Source organism: Lygodium microphyllum, chromosome 3 (assembly GCF_053477565.2).
Source record: "Lygodium microphyllum isolate KBCC chromosome 3, Lygodium_microphyllum_v1.1.10, whole genome shotgun sequence".
Classification (NCBI taxonomy): Eukaryota; Viridiplantae; Streptophyta; class Polypodiopsida; order Schizaeales; family Lygodiaceae; genus Lygodium; species Lygodium microphyllum.
Window position 1 is genome coordinate 141,894,868 of NC_141137.1, and position 22,414 is coordinate 141,917,281.

Consider the following 22,414-nt stretch of genomic DNA (forward strand, 5'->3'; position numbering starts at 1 on the left):
TTCCAATGAGATGGCAGTTCTAACTTGAAAGCATTGTCATTAATCTTATGAATGATTCTAAATGGTCCGTAGAATCTAAGAGCTAATTTGACAACTGGATGTCTATCTACACTTTGCAGTCTACGCTTTTCTATTCTAAGCCAAACATAATCATCAATTTTAAAATTCATGGCTTGTCTTTTCTTGTTGGCTTGTTTGGTATATGATTGTTGGGCTTTAGCAATCATATCCTTTACCTCATCAAAAATAATGTTATGTATAATAGCAATATCATCGGCACTTTGTATTCTATTAGACAAAGATGCAACAGGGGTAGATAATCTATATCCATAAATAACTTCAAAAGGTGCTTTCTTTGTAGATGTGTGTGGTGTATTATTGTAAGCAAACTGTAATAAATGCAAATGAGTATCCCATGTCTGAGGTTTAGAGATAGTGTATGCACGTAAAAGATCTAAAATAGTGCTATTTGTGGCTTCTGTTTGTCCATTTGTTTCTGGATGAAATGCAGATGAGAAATCAATCTTTGTGCCTAGATTTGCAAACAGTGTAATCCAAAAATTATTACAAAATCTAGAATCTCGATCTAAAATAATCACTTTTGGCAATCCATGGTTAGTAAAAATAGTTTTCAAAAATAACTGTGCTGCTTGTGATGCTGTTAGAGTTTTCTTACATGCAATGAAATATGCTTGCTTACTAAATCTATCTACAATTGTCCAAATCATGTCATGGTTAGATTTAGTATTTGGTAAACCAGTAATGAAATCCATAGATATATGTTCCCAAGGTTTAGATGGAATAGACAAAGGCATTAATAATCCATATTGTTTACCATGATGTCTCTTTATTCTTTGACAAATCAAACATTCAGAAACGAAATTAGATACATTTGCATCCATATGCGACCAATAAAAATCTTCAGTTAACATGCGTAATGTAAAAATGATACCTCTATGACCTTGATATGGGGGACAATGAATTTCATTCAAAACAAAAGATCGGAATGGAATAGTAACACACAGTCTCTTTTCAAAGAACATAAATCCATCATTATATGACAATGAATCAACAGGAATGAAATTATTTTGAACTAATTTTTGCCAATCAGAATGAAAAGTAATATCCTGGTGATATGTGTCTTTCATAGCAATCAAAGAATCAAAAGATATGATAGAAATATTATGAATTGCAGGTCTTCTACTCAATGCATCAGCAACTACATTTTCTTTTCCAGGTTGGTATTGAATGATAGGATGGAAACTTTGAATGAATGAAGCCCATTTGATATGACGGTTAGAAATTTGGGGTTGACTAAGTAGATGTCTAATGCTTTGCTGGTCGGTCTTTATCATGAATTCTGAACCCATTAAATAATGCTTCCATTGTTTTAATGCTTGTACAACTGCTAAGAGTTCCTTGTCATAAGTGGAATATTTGAGCTCAGAGGGTTTCAGCTTAGAACTAGAATATGCTATTGGATGGTTGTCTTGCATTAATACGGCTCCTATTCCTGATCCGCTAGCATCGGTCACAACTAGAAAGAATGGTCTGTTAAAGTCAGGCAATTGTAGAACAGGGGCATTGGTTAATGCACGTTTAAGTAAGTCAAAGGATTTCTGCTGATTTTCAGTCCATTGATAAACAATTCCTTTCTTAAGAAGTTTGGTCAATGGTAAAGCAAGTAATGAGAAATTACGTACAAACTTCCTATAAAAACTAGCAAGACCAAGGAATGAGCGTAATTCATATACATTTTTAGGAACAGGCCAATGCAATATTGCGTCAATTTTCTTAGGATCAACTTTAATTCCTTCTTTTGATACAATATGACCTAGATGTTCTATTTCTGTCTTAAAGAATTCACTCTTTTCAAGATTTGCAAACAATTGATTTTCTTTCAGTAATTGAAAAACTAATGATAAATGCTCATAATGCTCTTTTTCACTTTGACTGAACACTAAAATATCATCAAAGAAAACAATCACACAATACTGATATTTTAGAAAAATACGGTTCATCATTCTACTGAAAGTAGCAGGTGCATTAGTTAATCCGAATGGCATGACTAAGAATTCATAATAGCCAAACTGTGTCCTGAATGCAGTCTTAAATATGTCAGTTCTATCTAACCTCACCTGATGATATCCAGACTTAAGGTTAATTTTACTAAATATAGAAGATCCTTGCAGTTTGTCCATAAGGTCATCAACTCTAGGTATAGGATACCTATTCTTAACAGTGATCTTATTTAATGCTCGGTAGTCATACGATAAGTATTATTATTTTTCTTGACTAGAAGTACAGGTGCACCGAATGGAGAACTGCTAGGTCGAATTAAGCCTCTATTTAGTAATTCTTCAACTTGACTCTGGATTTCTTTTTGCTCTATTTGATTGTGCCTATATGGTGCTTTGCAAGGTGGTTGTGTGCCAGGAATTAGATCAATCTTATGGTCTTCTGGACGTGATGGAGGTAAACCTGGTGGTAGGTATTCTGCAAAACAGTCCTTAAAATATGCAAGAAATTCCTTATGCCTAGGGTGCAGATGATTTTCCTTTGCGTGCAATTCATTCACCCAAATGAGATATGATTTAGTATTCTTGCGTAGTGCACGTTTTGCTTGAGTATGCGAAAGCAGTGGAAAAATATGAGATGCATGCATACCAAATAATGTAATAGATTTTCCTTGAAAATTAATATTCATTGTGTGTGTGGAATAATCTATATTGGGATTATGTTGGTGTCTCCATGGCATTCCTAGGATAATGTCGCTTGACTGTAATGGGACAACTAAGAAATTTCTTCTTTCAATGTATGGACCAATTTGAATTTCTAAATCTTGAACTTCTTGTGTGCCATTGTACCTAGTGCCTAAAAATGCAGCTTTTATGCGATAATGCGTAGGTACAGTATGCAATTTCAATTCCTTTACCAATTTTGTTGAAATAAAGTCATGGGTACTACCGTCATCATGCAATATAGTTCTTTCTTTTCCATGCACCATACATTTCATAGTTAACAATGAATGTGAATTAGGCATACCTGGTAAAATATCGGAAGTAGTAGTAATATCATCGTCTTCTTCAGTAAAATCCGGCATATCCTCATGCTCGTCTTCGTCCATGGCTCCAAGGTAGTTGATATGTGCTGATGGCTTCTTTGAATGACAATTTGCTGCGAGATGCCTTGGCTGGTGACACTTGTAGCATACTATTGGCTTGGCTTTGGTCACATTATTTGCAATGGCTGGGAGTCTGGGTATATTTGGATTTGCTTGTGGAATAGGTTTAGAATTTGAATTGACAGTGGATGGTAATGCAGGTGGTTTAGGCCAATTCTTGCAGAAAGATGGTGATGAGAAACGACCTGGATTAAACCTTCTGAAATTGGAATTGAATTGTTTAGATCCAAAATTACCGTTTTCTTGGAATGGCTGTGGTCGTGGATCTCTTCCGCGTAACTTATCTTCAGTGTCGTGAGCTAAGGAGATGGCGTCTTCAAGGGTAGCAGGCTTGAACATGTTCACTTCAGCGTAGTAATGTCCAAGAAGTCCAGACATATACTTCCGCTTATGTGTCGTCTCTGGTACGTCTTCAAGCATGCGTAACTGTAGAAGTGCATTCCAAAAACGCTCTGTATACTGTGGAATAGGCTCACGATCTCGCTGTTGAAGTAAATCCCATTGTTTGATAGCCTTCTCATGAAATTGCGATGGAAGGAAATTTTGCATGAACTTCTTCTTGAAATCTTCCCATGTAGCAGGACATTCTATACTCTTGCGGACTACAGTCCACCAAAGTGATGCTCTGTCTATCAGATGATTAGTAACACACTTGATTTTATCTTTTTCGGGATAAGTTTCCTCATGGAAATAGTCATCAAACTGGCTAATGAATGATAAAACAGACTTTCCTTCTCTTATGCCATTGAAAGTGCGAAACTTGAAACTTCGTTTACTTATCTTGGATTCCTTGCGAATGGTTTGTGCTTCAAGAGTGGCGTCGATGGTACGTCGAATCAAATCTTCAGCTTGAGGTTCTTCTTTATCGGTGGACGCTCTTTGTAGTTTTGTCAATTGCGCTTGCAATGCTTGCCTAGCTCTTCGCTCTTCTTCCAATTGTAGCATGATAAGATTCAGCTTTTGTTCCATGGTAGGCTTGGGTAGGTCGTCTTCAGCCATAGGATCATCCATATGTGGGGTAGTCATCCTGTAAAACTCAACAAACCTTTCTCACTCAAAATCAGGTTAGCGGGATGAGCGTAGCTCAAATTTGGGGTTACAAGGCTATGTATTTTTGGGTATTTCTTCTTCAATTTTCAGAAATTCTGCAATATTTCTGTTTCCGTTTGCTGAAAGTACTTCAACGAACTTGTAGATAGGTAGAACAGCTTGCTGCGAACAACTTTCCAGTTCAGAGTTTTTGCATACGAACAAGTCTTCTATGAGTTTTAAGCACTAGTTAGTTCTGATTTAGTCTGACTTGCAGAGTTGCAGACTTAGCAGACTTGCAGAGTTGTTGACTTGCTGGACTTAGGCCGACTTGCAGAACTTGCAGAACTTGATTACTGTCGACTTGCGGAACTTGACTTTGACAGCGCAGGACCTGGAGTTACTGAACTTGTCTGCCCAGTGTAACTTGCAGAGAGTTGTGTGACTTAGCTTAATTTGACTTGGTAATTAAGCTTAGTAGCTTAATGGTGGAGTAAACAGGCTGCCGTTTTTTTTCGTGGGGGGGGGGCCGTTTTTTGATGACGCGGAAAAATCGGAGCCACTTCTTGATACCTCGAAGAGATTTTGAAGAAGCTTAAGCTTCTTTTAAGCTTTTTAAGCTTTGTAATTAAGCTTTGAGTAAAGAAGATTAAGAGCTTTCTCACTGGTTTTCAACGACTTATTGATGGAGATGATTGCGTGGTCCTCCGCCTGCAGAGCCTAGTCCTTCGCGATCTGACAGTGGAAACAGGGGTTCTTGATCGCCAGAAGTCTGCCTGTATCGACGGTTCGCGATGAGATTGACTGTAGAGCCTGTTTGTCCCTGGAGCTCCGCCTTCGCCCGAGATTGGTAGCGATTGGAAGCTCTTGATCTCTGATCCGCTTTGATACCACTGGTGCGCAGATCGGTCGCAGATAGCTCACGTGGTGAATCCCGGAAGGTCCCCAAGAACAAAGTACTCTACCTTTTTGCACAAAAACCCATATAAAAGCATGCACGACAAGAGGCAAGAGACAAATTGGGTTCAATCTCCCCCATGCCTTGTGTGAGCGCTTCACAAAGCATGTATTTTATGTATATTTCCAATCTTCATGCTCAATAATAGCCCAATTACAAAAATATGACAAGCTTTTAGCTTTTGAGTTTGCTTTCTACAAAAATAGAAAAATAAAGCTAATGGACGGTGCCCATAGAGTCTAGCACGCCCAATCTCAATGTCCAAATAGAAATAACATATCCGGGCGCATAGGCGCATACAAAATAATAATCAATAATCAATGTCTCTATAGACATAACAAAATATAGGCGTGGCGCCTATCAAAATATAGTCCAAAGGTCGAATACTCGCTAAACTCCAATGCTTTCCTCCGCCACTGCTGCTATCTCTACACATCAACTGAAGCATTCACAATCGTTAGTAAAATAACACAATTAAACCGACAAAAGTGAATACCTAGCAGTCTTCAGCTACATAAATAAATCAACTGGTTAGAAATAAATCCTAACCTTAATTTATTACGAGTGCGCACTCTAAACTCATAAACGTTTATTAATTTAATATGCATTTTGCGGAATCACCCGCTATGGAATCACCCATGTACACACTAAATTAATGAAACGCCCGAAAAGGACAGGCGTCCCCATCAACTTCTCGCACAAAGAATCCTCTTTGTGTATGAGCCCCGGTCATCTAAGTTTACGGAATCCACCGTAAAACCTCACGGAATCCACCGTGGAATATGCCTCCTGGCATCATTTATGGCCTCATAGCCTTGTCAACTAACATCGACTGTATCACAAGCTATTTGAACTCCTTCTAGGGATAAACTATTTAGGAACATCTACAAGAATTTCATTCATAGTAGCAAGCTGGAGGGCTTAATATTGAGGGTCTCTCAAAATTCCAATAAAATTCTTCTGTTGTAAGAATGCCTTCAGAAGCTCTATTTGCTAACCCTCACCTTGGCCTCCAACATCATAAAAAAAGTTCCCAAGGAAAAGCAGATATTTTTAGGGAATTGGCATTATCTTTCAATAGAAAATGATGAACCTTAATGCTTGCACACATCTTTTTTGCGCTCTACCACTCAAGGATAGTGATAGCATTGGAAGTAATCGATGTTTTCTTTCCTTACAACCCATGGAAGGTTGCTTGCACCTTTTTTTCAATGTTGTTATCCTTCTCCATTTTCTCCAAAGGCAATTTTAATGAAGCATTCTATCGACTAAGCATTTGCAATAACCTAGTAGACCATTTTTACCATCCCCGACAAATGTAAGCAAAAAAGAGGTGGAATTGAAAGGTGGATTTAGCCTAGTGCTAGGATCATTAGGATACAAGGAACCACCCACCCAAATATCAATATATTTCTTTCTCTCTAAATGATATTGGAAAGTAGTTGTTGCATCTAGCTCATGCTTGCATGATAAGGGGACTTTGCAATAGCATACTCTTCATCTACATGAACATGCAAATCTACCTTTCTCTTATGATTTCTTACGTCCCTGAGTGGTTCCATTAGAGAAAGAGAAGAAATGGAGTAAGATTAAGTTTCATGTGACAATACTAGTTTGGAATGGCTAAAAAGCAAAAGAGAGCATGAAAAATTCTTAGATGCATACATAATATGGTTAGGCACCAGATGAAAAAGACCATGTTTTGAGAGGGGAGATAAAAAGTCACTTTTTGGGATCAAAATTAGTCCACCCTTGATGTGGTAATGTTTGCAAAGTAGGTTGAAGGCATAGAAAGCATCCAAGCATACCTCAATGGAATCATGTAGATGGTTTTGGAATGTAGCCATCATGACTCAGTTGGAAGGTGGTTGAGGTATTGCAGAGCCCAAATGGTATCACTATGTAGGCGTAGGTTTCCCATTCTATAGTAAAGTTCTTATGTAATTTGCACTTGATTATATCCACTAAATCCATCGAACACGGAACACAACTCATGTGATGTGATTGTATCCAGTAATTGATCTATGAAGGGGATAGGAAAATGGCCCTTCTTCATATTAAGTTCAATTTGCAAAAGTCCACACAAATGCAAAGCTTCCCCTTCTTCTTGGGTTCAACTCCACGATAGGTGAAATCCATTCACATTTGGCAACTAGATAGATGAATTGAGCTTCCAAGTGTTGACCAATGCAAAATTCATGCACTTTTGACATTGTTGAACAAGCTTGGCATTGGGCTCCAAATCAATGTAATGCTGGCATGTAGGACCAAGCAAAAACATCTAAGTTATATTTTAGTAGGTCATGGAGGACCAATAACTCCTTGTCATAGGAAGGCTATTGTCCACTTTAAGATGACGTTTAGTCCCATTTGTATCAATAAAATTCTATTTATTTTCTTCTTGTACTTCTCTAATGAAGGTTCCATGGACAAAAGCTCTAGCTATAAGTCAAACTCCCTTAAGGGAGTTGCCTCTTCTTCTAATGCTTCGTTGGACCTAGCTTCTTTTGCGTTTGGTTGTGACATGTCTGATACTCATGGATGATAAAATGGGACATGGTTTTTTTTAACATTATTTTAAAGGGATAAGCACTCTATAACTCAAGGATTCATCACTTAAGGAAGCATCTAGGAACTTTGCATAACAAGGACCCTTTGGATTTCTTTTCTATTATGGCACTTGCACTTCTTGTGGCACAATGCATCATCATCATCCTCTCTTCAAGGGGGTCGATCAAGGTGACAAGAACCACTAGTAAAGGAAATCTTCATTTTTTGGATCCATTTTTGACACATCTTCTAAATACTTCATGGACAATTAATCATCCCAAAAGGAACCATTGTTATTCCAGCCATAATAGCATAAGATCTACATTCTCTAAGGCCTCTATGGATGCATTATCATTAGTATTCTCTTCTAATGGAATATATTCTTCCACTCTAAACTCTCAAGATCTTACATTTCACTTCCATTGTCTTCCTCTTCAAACTCTGTCTCTACCTCTAGAGGGGCTATGTAGGAGAAAAAAAAGCTCTCTGCTTTGAATTCTTCTTTTATCTTGAGCTTTGATGTGGCCATAAATGGAGAAGAGAAATATATGCATGCCTCTATTTCATTTGGGGGGGCTCTGTAGAATAAGAACAAGCTCTCTACTGAATTCTTCTTCTATCTTTGGCTCTATTGTGGCCATGTGTTGTCACGATTGTGGGAGAGAAGGAAGGAGTCTCGCTTGAAGCTTTCTTGCTTGCACAATGGGGGAAGACACACAAGGGTGGAGGCTGAAAACAATTTTCCTCTTCTTAGTTGTGTAATCCAAAAGAACTCTAGTACAAAGAAATAGAAGAACCCTATATATGGGTCTCAAACCAAACTCAACTAACTAAGGTGGCATACTAACTGAGCCACGAACTAGAGTAGATAAGGATAGCTATTCATGGGCGGTGTACCAACCGCGTCTGCAACTGACAAGTCGATGACATAAATACACAACGGTCACCCTGGCGTATCACGAGTGGAGCTCGATATCTCAACACTCCCCCTCGAGCTCAATCCCAATTCCTGCACACCAAGCAGGTCTCTGAACTTGCGCAGCTTCTCTGCGCCCAATGCCTTCGTGAATATGTCAGCTACCTGATCCTCTGTGCTGACATAAACTAGATCAATAAGACCTAGTAAAACCCTCTCTCGCACATAGTGATAATGCACCTCAATGTGCTTTGTTCTAGCATGATAGACTGGGTTATTTGCCAAGTGTATACTACTCATGTTGTCACAATAAATGACAACTGGCCCATCTGTAGACTGATGCATATCATAAAGTAGCTTATGCAACCAAGCTACCTCACATGCAGCCATTGCTGCACCCCTGTACTCAGCCTCTGTGCTCGACAAGGCAACTGTAGGCTGTTTCTTGCTGCTCCAAGTGACTGCAGCACTCCTAAAAGAGAACACATATCCACTGCTAGATCGTCATTCAGAAATGCTACCAGCCCAATCAGCATCAGTGTATCCATGCAACTGTATCTGAACCCCAGTCTCATAAAATAGTCCATACTGCAATGTGGACTTCACATACCTGAGTATGCGTCTAGCCGCATCCAAATGTGGTTTCCTTGGAGCCTGTATAAACTGACTTACCAATCCAACAGCATAGCTCAAATCTGGCCTGGTAATAGTCATATAAATCAAACTTCCTACTATGCGTCTGTACATAGTAGGGTCTTCTAGAAGCTCACCTGCATCTGTGCTCAGCTTCACATTCTGCTCCAAAGGAACTGAAATAGGCTTACAGCCTGTCATCCCATATTTGGACAGCATGTCCAATCCATACTGCCTCTGCAAGAGCTGTATCCCACTTGGTGATCTAATCACCTCAATGCCCAAGAAATAACGCAGCTCTCCCAAATCCTTCATCTCAAACTTCTGCTTCAATAGCATTTTCACATGAAGGATATCTTCATCACTGTCACCTGTCATAATCAAATCATCAACATAAATGACAAGTAGCATAATACCTTTCTCTGTTTTTCTCACATAAAGTGAGAAATCTGCCTTGGAAATCTGAAAGCCAATAGTGACAAGATACTGTCCTATCTTGTCAGACCATGCTCTAGGTGCTTGCTTCAAGCCATACAAGGCTTTCTTCAACCTGCAAACAAACTCAGGATGAACAGCATGCACATAACCTGGTGGCTGCTCCATAGAGACCTCTTCTTGCAAATCACCATGCAAGAAGGCATTCTTTACATCCATCTGATGTAAAGACCATCCCTTTGATGCAGCCATAGCAATGACTGCTCTTACGGTTGCCATCCTTGCAACCGGACTGAATGTTTCTTCATAGTCAATGCCATATGTTTGTGCATACCCCTTGACTACTAATCTTGCCTTGTATCTATTCACAGAACCATCTGCATTGTGCTTCACCTTATAAACCCACTTATAGCCAATTGCATTTTTACCTTTAGGCAAAGGTACCAATTCCCATGTAGCATTTGCTTCCAAGGCATCCATTTCTTCATCCATGGCTTTCTCCCATTTTTCTTTTCCCATGGCTTCCTCAAAAGAAGTGGGTTCTGGTTCATGTATCACTTTAACCATATATGCATAGTGAATGGCTGTAAATCCATCATATTTCAGCCTATCCACAGGATACCTAGCTCTCGTAGACCTGCGCAAAGTAGGTTCACTCCCAGGTGCTCTCAAAACATCCCTGGTCTTCCTTACTCCAGGTGTAACAATAGAAGGAATACCCAACTCATCATCAATGCTCTGTTCTGAGCCACTGGATTCACCATCCACATAAGAGTGACCTGCATTCACATCAAACATGGACTGATCAACCTTCTCTTTTCCTTTTCGTGATACCTGCATACCACTATCTGCATTACTTTGAGAAGATTCTCCTGATCTCAATCTGCCTGTCCATGGTGAAGAATGTGAACCACTACTAGAGGACGCTCCAGGTCCACTAATATTTTGTGACTGCTGCTGTGAATTTTGTGCAGCATTACCATTTTGTGCATCTACATCATCAATCACATTTACTGGTTTATACCAGCTACTCATCTCATCAAAAACAACATCTCTGCTCACTGTAAACTTATGAGTAGAAGGGTTATAACATCTATACCCTTTTTGCTGCAGAGAGTAACCAATAAAGATGCACTTCTCAGCTTTTGGATCCAACTTGGATCTCAACTCATCCGGCACATGTACATAGGCAATGCAACCAAAAAATTTCAAATGAGAAATATCTGGTTTCCTACCAGTATACCTCTCCTCTGGAGTCATTCCATGTATTGCTGCAGTGGGAGTCCTGTTCATTATGTAGACTGTTGTAGCAACTGCTTCAGCCCAATAAAAATCTGGCAAGTCTTTTTCATTGAGCATGGCACGAGATACCTCTCCAATATGCCTGTTTTTCCTTTCTGCAATTCCATTTTGTTGTGGGGTATAGCTGCATGAATATTGCTGCTTTATGCCATGCTCCTGCAAGAACTTTGCAAACTCATTTGAGAGGTACTCTCCCCCTCCATCTGACCTTAGGCATTTTATTTGCAGACCTGTTTCTTTTTCAGCCATAGCTTTAAGGGTTTTGAAATGCCCAAAAACTTCACTTTTCTTTTTCATAAAATACATCCAAACTTTTCTGCTATAGTCATCAATAAAAGTGACAAAATAATGACAGCCTCCAAGAGATGCAGCTTTAGTAGTCCACACATCAGAGTGGATTAATTCCAATGGCTTCTCACTCTCTTGAACATGTCTAGGAAATGGTTTCCTTGCCTGTTTTCCAAACTGACAGGCTTCACATACCTTATGCATTTCTCCAACCTTGAATTTGGGCAATCCTGCAACAATATTTTGTGCCTGCATTGATTTAAGTCGCTGTACATTAACATGACCAATGCGTTTATGCCAAATATCAATATCTGCAACTACACCGGTCCCATGTGCAAACATTGCTACACTCAATTCAGACATGTCTGCATCCAATGTAAACATTCTGCCCTTCTTCTTTCCTTTTGCTATCAAGCGACCTTTATTTTTCATATCCTCAACAAAGCATCCATGAGGATTAAATCTGACCTGCAAGCCCTGTTCAACCATTTGACCAACTGAAACCAGATTCTTGGTGATATTCGGGACATGAAATACATCGGACAGGTATTTCTTTTTCCCATCCTGCATAGACAAAGGAATTTTTCCAATCTGCACAATAGGATGTGCAGTATCATCACCAGTCTCCACAAATCCTGGTTTTTCCATTTTCCTTGCATCCTCCATCCATTCTGCATGACCTGTCATGTGGTTTGATGCACCTGAGTCAACATACCATACATCATTGCTTTCTTCAGCACTTGTCACAGAATTGTTCATGTGCTGCACCATAAACAAATGCTCATTTCTGTCATCACCCTGTCTACTAGAAGATGCATAGTTCCCTTGTTGCAGTTTTCCATTCATGATGTCATTCTGCTTTTTATAGCAGTCTTTAGCCATATGACCCATTTTACCACAGTAGTAGCATTCAACATTACTGTTTGCATTTTGACCTCTTTGCCATCCACCACGACCTCTTTGGCTCCCCCTGCCTCTAGAGTTACCACGTCCTCCTCCATAGGACTGGTTTTCTTGAGTTTGCTGCATATTCTGATTTCTGCCACGGCCTCCAAATCGGCCTCCTCTACCTCTGCCTCTACCTCTTCCAGCATTTGAGTAGAAGACAGCTTCTTTTGAAGTTCCTCCTGAAGAAGATGCACCACCATTTCTCTGCTCCTCAGAAATTAGAAGAGCAATCAACTCCTCAAAATCAGGAAATCTTTCACGGACGGAAATGGATGTTCGGAACTGTGCATAATCCTTTCCTAGACCATTCAAGGTCACGGAAACTAAATCATCATCTTCCACTGGCGACCCAATGGAAGCAAGTGCATCTGCAATCTTCTTCACCTTCATGTGGTAGTCGTTGATGCTCATACTTTCTCTTTGCACATTATGCAACTCTTGCTTGAGCTGCATTTTCCTGGCTTGCGTATTTGTGCTATACATTTTTGACAAAGTATCCCATGCCTCCTTTGGCGTACTTGCATCCTGAATATGCACAATCATAGAGTCTGAAATACTGATAGACAACCAATACATAACTTTCCTGGCTCTCTCATGCCATGTTTTGAATGCCTGCATTTGCTGTTGATTGGGAACATCAGGAAGAACTGGTTCTTCTTCATTTCCTGCAACAAATTCCCAATATCCTTTTCCCATAAGGAAATTCGTCATTCTAAACTTCCATGCTTGGAAGTTGTTCTTGTCAAGCTTTTCAGTGACAATCTGTGAAAGAGAATCAGATGCCATTACAGAAGACTGCAAAAAATTCTGTCACTGCAAAAACCACAGCTTCACCCTCACAAGGGAAAATCTGCAAAACTGGCGAAAGTGGTATTTGACCACACAGTCACTTCCTAGTGACGATTTTGCATCAACAGGCAACAGGGATGATTCTATAACTCCCAATGTCTCTGCGCACAAGCATACAATGCAATTTTTACAGTAACTATTCACCGACCTGTAGAACAGTGGCTGCACAGCATAAAACTGGGCCTTTTCCTGAGTGCGTGCAGAAAACTTCCGCCTCCAAAACAGGCCCCGAAATGGCCTCAAATAAAAAAAACAAGGTCGCCGAGGGCTAAAGCCCTCACCCGCAGCATATACTGCCCTCTTGCTTCACCGCGAAGGGCGTCTCAACCTGAGACAATGCACTCCTGCACTTTTCGGCTGTGCTACCTGCATAGATCTGCTCCCAAAACAGAAAATGAAAGCAACACTGCTCCTCTTACCAGAACACCGCGAGCTTGGCTTGCTTTCTTGAGCTCCTTACCACGAACAAGGCTCTGATACCATGTCACGATTGTGGGAGAGAAGGAAGGAGTCTTGCTTGAAGCTTTCTTGCTTGCACAATGGGGGAAGACACACAAGGGTGGAGGCTGAAAACAGTTTTCCTCTTCTTAGTTGTGTAAGCCAAAAGAACTCTAGTACAAAGAAATAGAAGAACCCTATATATGGGTCTCAAACCAAACTCAACTAACTAAGGTGGCATACTAACTGAGCCACGAACTAGAGTAGATAAGGATAGCTATTCATGGGCGGTGTACCAACCGTGTCTGCAACTGACAAGTCGGTGACATAAATACACAACGGTCACCCTGGCGTATCACGAGTGGAGCTCGATATCTCAACATGTGTCAGGGACAGTAGCACATCCATGCCTCTATTTCAGTGTCAAAACTAATTTTAGAGGTTAATTAAGGCTTAAGCAAGAGGTATTTACCCATTGATAGTGACTTTGCTTCCTTGAGAAGTTGACTCAGAATGCCTATTGTAAAGGACTATGCTTTTATCTTCTTTGGAAAGATTTGTTTGATGGTGTCTTCTTCTGTTGATGTTCAATGTGTAGCTTCATTGGAAGAGTCAAGTGAGACTTCAATGGAAGTGGATCCATTTTCTCTTTGGGAACCATGTAGCTTTAGCACCACTTAATTAGACCCTTGTCCAGGGCTAGGGTTCCTTTGAACTAGTTAGAACAATAGGGGGTAAGAGGTCCCATAAGAGTTTGGCTTCACAACCAAATAAGTCATCTAGTAATCTCTTCTAACAAGGATATTCATGACATAAGGGAGAAAGCATGGAGGCTTGATTTTTTTTAAATTTGCTAGCTTGATGATCCATTGAGTAGGCTACATGCCCTATAGTCCCAAGTCCTTGGTTTGTTACATCAATCATTATGTTCAGTAATGACTCTCCATCTATCAATACATATGTAATGAAGCAACCTTCTATCCATGCACCGGTCTCTTGGGTACAAGGATCCAAGAAGGCGTTGGCCATGTCCACTTCTTTTACTGAGGCTCTAGAGCTTTATTGGCTTTTAATGTAGATGTAGGTTTGGCAATCCTCAATCCATGTCTTCATGTCACAATGCTTTTGAATCTTTTGCGGCACAACTGGCAGGCAGCATTAGCAAATTTTAGAATTTCAAATTAGGATAGAATGCATCCATGTCCTTTACCAAATCATACTCTTTTATGGGGTCTATTAGCTTCTCCAACTAACTAGGGAATGGGATAACATCCATCTAACAAGGGAGTCATACTCTTTTATCTGGTTTGGTGGCTTCTCCAACGAAAGGTACATCCATCTCTTTTTTCTTGTGGATCTCTCATTCTACTTCTTAGGTTGTCTCTTGTGTCCTTTTGTGGCACTAGAGTGATCTGTATTGTACTATCTTGTATTGTAGTATTTTCTGGCTATGTTGGAAGCTTAAATTTCATAGTTTTGGAAGGGGTATTATTCTCTTTTGGATTTATTAGTTCTTTCTTTTTAGCACGTGTAATCGTGGCAATTTCCAATTCTATTAAATTAGATGCAAAATCTTGAGTCATTGACTAATTATTAGTGGTATTAGCCTTCACAAGGACTGTGCTAGGACAATCTTTGGTAGTATGGCTTTTGTCTTTACATCTACTATATAGAGGCTTTTAATCCAATTTCGTCTTTACATCTACTATATAGAGGCTTTTAATCCATGGACCTTGTGTTTGGAGAGTCTATAGCATTTCACTTCTAACCTCTGAGGGACCACCTCTTGACTATCATCCTTTAAAGCTTTGAGAGCGGTTCACTAGCAAAGGCACAGCGCCTCCCTAGAAGATCGACATTATGCCAGGAGGCGCAGCTACTCACCGTGCAGTCAAAACTCCTGCACTACAATTTCATCCCTTGCCTCCTCCTATTGTACTGCCAGTAGCATCCACCATAAGCCACATAAACTCATTAGCTACATGTAGACATGCCACTGCAAGTAATTCCTGCAATGTGATGGGGGTCATAAGAATCGAGTTCAAGCCAATCCTCATGCTCAAAGATGACTTCATATTCCTATGTGAGAGATTGGTAATATCTTAGGTACCGAGACAGGACCTAAGGTCGATGCCCTGTTCTCCTTGGGTCACAACATGCTCAGCTCCCTCCTTACAAGCTCGATTATAAAATACTAAAGAAAAAATGTAGTCAAATGGAAAAAAATAGACCAGGCTATAGGATTCCTTGCCTAATAGGAGTTCTTAGTCCAATTATTCTAGGTTAGGTAGGCCAGTCATACCACCACTTAGGATGTCTCCTTTGATAGTTCTTTTTAGCTAATCTGTGTTGGAGCAGTTGGTTAGTGGACTAGCTGTGTTTGTGTTTTGATGTGTACTTTATTTGTAGAAGCTTGATGCTCTTTATGGTTTCTATTTCTACAAATCAGTTTTTAGATTCAAAGGGCTAAGTCGCCTATCCCGTGGTCGCCCAATGAGAGCGATTTTTAAAGCCGAGATTTAAGTGCAAAAATACCTCTCGACCCATAAAAGAGATATTTTTGGTGCAAAATGAAACAGTTGCAGATCAAGGAGTTCAAGTTTTCATAGATGCATTTTGATGCCAAAAATCCAATGCAAGTGACCGTTTGTCAATCAGAGTCTTTTTTACCCCCATTTAATGGCCAAAAAGGTTTGGCATTATCAAGCAATACTAGATTTGCAAGCTAGAAAGTATGTGAGGGAGGCCAATGTGATAGATTTCAATGCCATAAAGTCATCTGTGCAATCAAATCGCAATTTTGAGATCGTTTAACCCTCCAATCAGGTTGGAACCACTCTGGGAAAGTGTGAAAAGCCAAAATGTGAACTAGATCATTTAGGAGTTAAAGCTTAATAGTGTTTACGAAGAGGCACAACCCAAAAATCACATGCCATGGCACCGTGCATTTTTTTTCAATGCCTCCTTCTTCTCCTAAAATAGTGATTTTTCTTGGCTGCAATGATCTCCTTCATGCTCTTGGGCATCAAATGCTTTAGTTTTTCCCTCTCCATCACTCTCTGATCTATGAGAGAAATGGTGTACTATTCACCTCCGTGCTTCTTGTTCATATGATTGTTTATGAGAGAGAGGGAGGGTTGATTTGATGAATTGGTGATGGACGATGATTTGGAAGCATAATGGGAAGTATATTGGGTGATTTGGAAGTGTTAGCAGCTTGGAAATTGCATCAGCGGCTTCATTTCCTTGAAATACGAGATGTATATATGTGACTTTTTGAGTAAGTGATTTAAATTGATTCATCATATGCACTAATGATTCATCATCAAAATTAAGTCACATATATACATCTCTTTATGCTCTTTATGATTCATCATATGCACTAATGGTTGCAAATGATTGAAACATGTTTGCTAATGTATGTAATTCTAGAAATTCATTCATTTTTCTCTCTTTATATTAAAAAAAATAAAATCACAAAACTTGAAACACGGGATTTGATGGACAAATAAGGTTGTTCTTGGGTTTTGGGATTCAAATGATGTTCATGTGGCATAAAATTGAATATGTTGATGGATCACACTTCTCGTAAGTCATACAAATCAAAAAATAAGAAATAAATCAATAATGTATGTTGAAATAAATGAACAAATACATAAAAATTAGTCAAAAAAGAAAATAAATTTTTAGGAAAAAATAGTTTTTGTGCATAAAAATTTATGAAAAGTTAGGAGAATGTTTGTGAATGTATAATAAGGTGAATCATGAGGCTTTGCCTCAATTTTCCTTTGCTTATATATTAAACTGCATGTTTTAGGGCTTGTTTCTATGGAAAATTGTCATGAAATCTCTCTTCATTTGTGCAATCAATCTAAATGTAAACTCTAGGGAGTGTGGGCTTGAAATGAAAATATATTTGATTAAGTTGTTGATTTCTTTGCATATCTTAGCATATAGGCCATGGTTCGTATAAGCTTTAAGAGGTTCAATAGCATGGATTAGCCCGCTACTGTTCCTTAGCAATGACACACGATAATAGTAGAAATAAATAATTAAAGATTACTTGTGCACTCCACATTGGCTGGTTTTTAGTCAAGTATTTTGAGCAAAAAATGGCATACACTTTACATGTGCAATTTAAGCATGGTATCAGAATGTAAATTCCTGGATGCATTGCAATTATATGTCTATGTGACGACCAACATTGGGAGTGTAAGATTTCAATTTTCTGTAGTTTAGTTCTATATCTTGGGGGAAATCGATTAAGTGAGAGATATATATATTCTCTTGATTGTTATGCTTATATTATGAGGGGACTCTATTATGTTTGTATTCTATGTATAACATGACACATCTTGGGGCCAATCCCTGGGCTGGAGAGCCATAGGAGCCATAGCATTATGTGGAGGGAGGGATCTCTTTATGTATATGAATCAAGGTCTTGATCACGTATATGTTTGGATACTCCCTGTATGGAGTTGGAAAAGGGGAAAACCATTGGACTGCAATCGATACAAACATGTTATTTATTTAGAGTAGTATATAGCCACCCTATGCTCTTGGTCGTGAGGCCATGAGGGTGGTTTGTTGAGCTTAGGAGGCTCGGATAGAGCCCTAGATCTTGTGTTAGACCCATTTTAGGTCCTCATAAATTGATGCACAGAACTTTTGATCTATGTATATCAATGTTCATTTAGCGTGGGTGCAAGTATACATTCAAGCTCATTTATATAACATTAATCCACTCCTTGCGCAAACTTTATTTATCTCATTGCAATGAAATATAGAGATTAGGATCTAATGTCAAAGAAGTTTGTCCTTGCATAGTTGGAACAGGTAATCAGGATTGGTTGCAGCCATATGTGAACCTTGAGCAACATGATTCTCCTAGGATGGCATAGAAAAAAGAATGAATGGTATGTTCATATTGAAAATGTAGAAGCTATGAAAATGACTAAAACATAGTAACTCAGGAAAGAATACACTAAATGCAAAGACACCTAGCACAAATAGAGAAAAAAGAGATCTCTAAAATGAATGAATGCTATTAATGACTCAAAGTGAGTATAAGATGCTCAAATACCTAGCACTCTTGCATACTAGGCAACATTAAATTGTCCTAAAGGTCCACAACCCACTTATTAGAGAAGAGCCTTTACACAAACCACTTTTGATCCACTTGTGTAATTAGCATAGTTATCATAGACTAGCACTCTTTCCTAATTATTCCTCCTATTCCTCACTCTTCAATGGACCAAATTTTCTTCAATGTCTATGTTGTTACATGCTCTCACTAGACTTGACAAGCAAGCTTTATACTTATTTCAATTACATACTCAAATTAGTGTGCCTTTTAGCATATAGAGATGCAATCACTTCAATGTTGACCAACATGATGTCAACCTCCAAGGGAATTGAACCCCTATTGACCTTTAAAGGTCATCACCATGCAATCACTCCAATATTGACCAACGTGATGTTTAGCCGTAGGGGAATTGAACTCCTATTGACCTTTAAATATCATCACCATGGGCTCCTTACCACCCTTCCGTTCATTGGCAATTGTATACAAAAAAAGGTATGCAAAAAAATTGATTTAAACAAGTTACTTTCCTTTTTAAAGTGATAGGAACCTAGATGCATCTCTCAATGTACATAATTAGTTGAATGATCATTGATCAATTCAATGTTAGCATTATCCCTAATGAATTCTTTGAGTTCATGGGCTTAAATCTCAGCATTCGTTGCTTTTGCCATTTGGACAATTTGTAACTTCAATTTTCGGAGGCCATTTACTTATTGAGTATCCTCTATATCACTCTCATTGCATCTATTGATGAGTTGACACTTTTGGCTCTAATATTTTTCTTGTCTTGACTTCTAATATGGTGTTTTCCTATATCTTATTGTCACTAGTATCAAGATTTGTGTTGTCAAAATTTTTTCATCCTCTAGGATTCATTGGCATGAGTCATATCCATGGCATAGTAAGAGACTCTAGATCTCTATAAAGGAATGCTTGCTTAGAATGCATAGGAAGGATATATGCCATCCTTTATGGTCATCAATCAAGTGGAGTTGATGGACCAAAAACCCATGGGCTCAAATATGATAAGTGTCACATTTGTACCTTTGTACTTAGCATAGAACCAATCTACCTTCAAGACAACCTCTCACAAAACACAATTTTAAAGAGTGCAAACAAATATAGAAAAAACATGTAATATGGTAGAAACTCTTATGACTTATTTTATGACTCGATAGTTGAGCTCATAAATTGCAACTATATAGCCAATGTAGCCAATTTTCGCATCAATGAGATTTTTATCTTTTGTGCTTACATGCAATAATTTCCACATACTACCAAGAGCATGAACCTATGCGGATATTAGACACACATTTAAAGATGCCAAGAAATATATTACACATATTTTAATTCTAATGTGAATTGTAAAGAAAGATATCATCTCCTGATCACACATAGAACTCAACTCAATCCACTCTATAGTGACATTAATATTTTTTTTTCACACCCATCCAAGAAATTATGGAAGGAGGTGGCTATAGTCTTCTAGATTTGTTTTCCTCTTCTTCAAATACACTTGCATTCTTCTTTGTATTTTTTCATGAACCTTACCATACACTAGGAGTTATAGATCATGAAGATACTTAGATTTTGTTGCTCTTTTGGCTTGTGATGCAATGGAACTCCCTTTCCATGTCATATACCTTGTCTGATATCCTTGTTGACTCTTCCTTAAATCATGCAAGTGAAGCATCTCCATCAAGGTGTCGCACGTATTCTCTAAGATAGTATATGGACTCTTTAACCATCCCTTGGTCATTGAACCCTCAAGCCTTGATCTTTGTTGCACATAGCTCTTTAGTATCCTCATCTATCTTTCCACAAAAAGCAACCAACGATTATCAATAAATCTTGCTAGCTCAATCTTCTCCACCAAACAAATGAGGTCATGCACCTAGATGTGAATTAATGGTCTAGGTAAATCTCTCTTCATAAAAAAACAAGCTAAGTGCATTTAAGATTCGTCTATGGAATGAACCATGTGTCTATTTCTTTGCTTTTGTTCCACTTTCTTGAAACCAAAAAGTAATATATTAGTCACATGCCTTTACAACATGAAACTCAAAACATTAGAGAGACGTATTGAAATATACCTAGTTAGTTTGCCTAAGCGATATTGATATCTCATATGTTTTTAGTTAGGCAACCACATCAATGACAAGAGGAAAAACATGTTTCACTCATTAAATATATACACTTAGAATTGCATAAAATATAAAGATTAGTGTATTTAACAATGAAAAAAGAAATTTCACCTCAAGGATGTTATGCCAATCATGGGTCTTAAGAGAAGACATGGTGACATTATTTGATCAAGAACATTGTATTCAATAATGAAGCAATAAATTTCATATTTAAGTTAACAATGTTATACTGATCATGGGTTGTAAGAGAAACAAAGTGGCATGATCTATGGATAATTTTGGTAATGATCCTCCATATCCTATTAATGTGTGAATGGATCATATTTGCTTGTTTATCTTCTAGATTTCTTGCTGCATTAGTATTCACAGAGCTGGTTGGAGTGTACTTAATTTTCTTCTCCTGGTTGAAACATTTGGGCAATCACAATGCCGATTTAGAGTTTTGTCACCTCGAATACTTTCTAAATACCTTAGTATCCTTTGAGTCAACAAGATGTTTCCAAAGAGAGTATCCAACATTCTTGAAAATATGCATTAGATCAAAAGGATTTGTGATATTTAAATATTTCTAATGTTCCAAAGAATACTATGTGGAGAATGAGGGAGCTATCAATTACTTCACAATAACTTGTGAACATTCTTCATCCTCATCGTCTCTTGTGGCCTCCAATAATGGATCTATGAGTGGACATTCAATTCACTTTTTCTACTAGTCCATTAGACTTTGACATATAGGACATTGCCTACTCTTGACCTTTCCATTGAATTGTTGTACTTGCATAGGGCCACGTAGTGGATGGTTTTGGGATAAGAAACATTGATAACAAAGGTAAATATTCTTTTTTAGAATTTTTCTATAAATTGACCTTTGTCAATCACCGCAAGCCTTGTAGCACTTGGTAGATGGACCTACACAAAAGCAATCACTTAGTTCATGTAACATGGGGTTGAATACAAACTTGAAATCAATAAAAGATGAATGAACATCATGCATACTAGAGAAAAATCCATAGTAAAAAAAGTCATTAATTTTCCAAGCTATGATACCACAAACTTTGAAGCTATTCTTATCTTTGGCATTGAACACATACACCACATCTATCTTCTTCCATAAAGCCTAAAGTCATCGATAAGAGGTTGCAAAAAATATATGTTTATACCCTTTACTTAGCATTTATTTGAGGTCAATAAAGACAATATTAGGTTCTCTTTTTTAATGCAACAGAAAGGAGGCAAGTTGTTTTTTATAACCACAACTAGCCATGTTGACAATTTTCTTGACTCATGAAGAATGGATTGACACCATCCACCAATGATGACATCCAATGCTACACCTATCTTGATGTTGTAAGAATCTATTCCAAACTCTAGCCATGTGGAATAAATGTGCTTGAAGGTGGGGAAAACAGCTAGGATATGGATAACCTCATCTTTGTTTGAATTTTTTGGCCACCAATCCATAAGTTTTGATAATTCATGCGGTTGTGAAAAATATACTTTATAAGTGGAGTGAGTTGAAAATGTTATGGTACGTGATCTATGGGTGCAATAATGTAGTATACTTGTGAGTACTAAGCAATGGGGGCGAATGGGTGCCACAAAATCAAATCTCTTCTTTTTGAAGGGTTGATGAAAGGGTTAATGGATGTGCAAG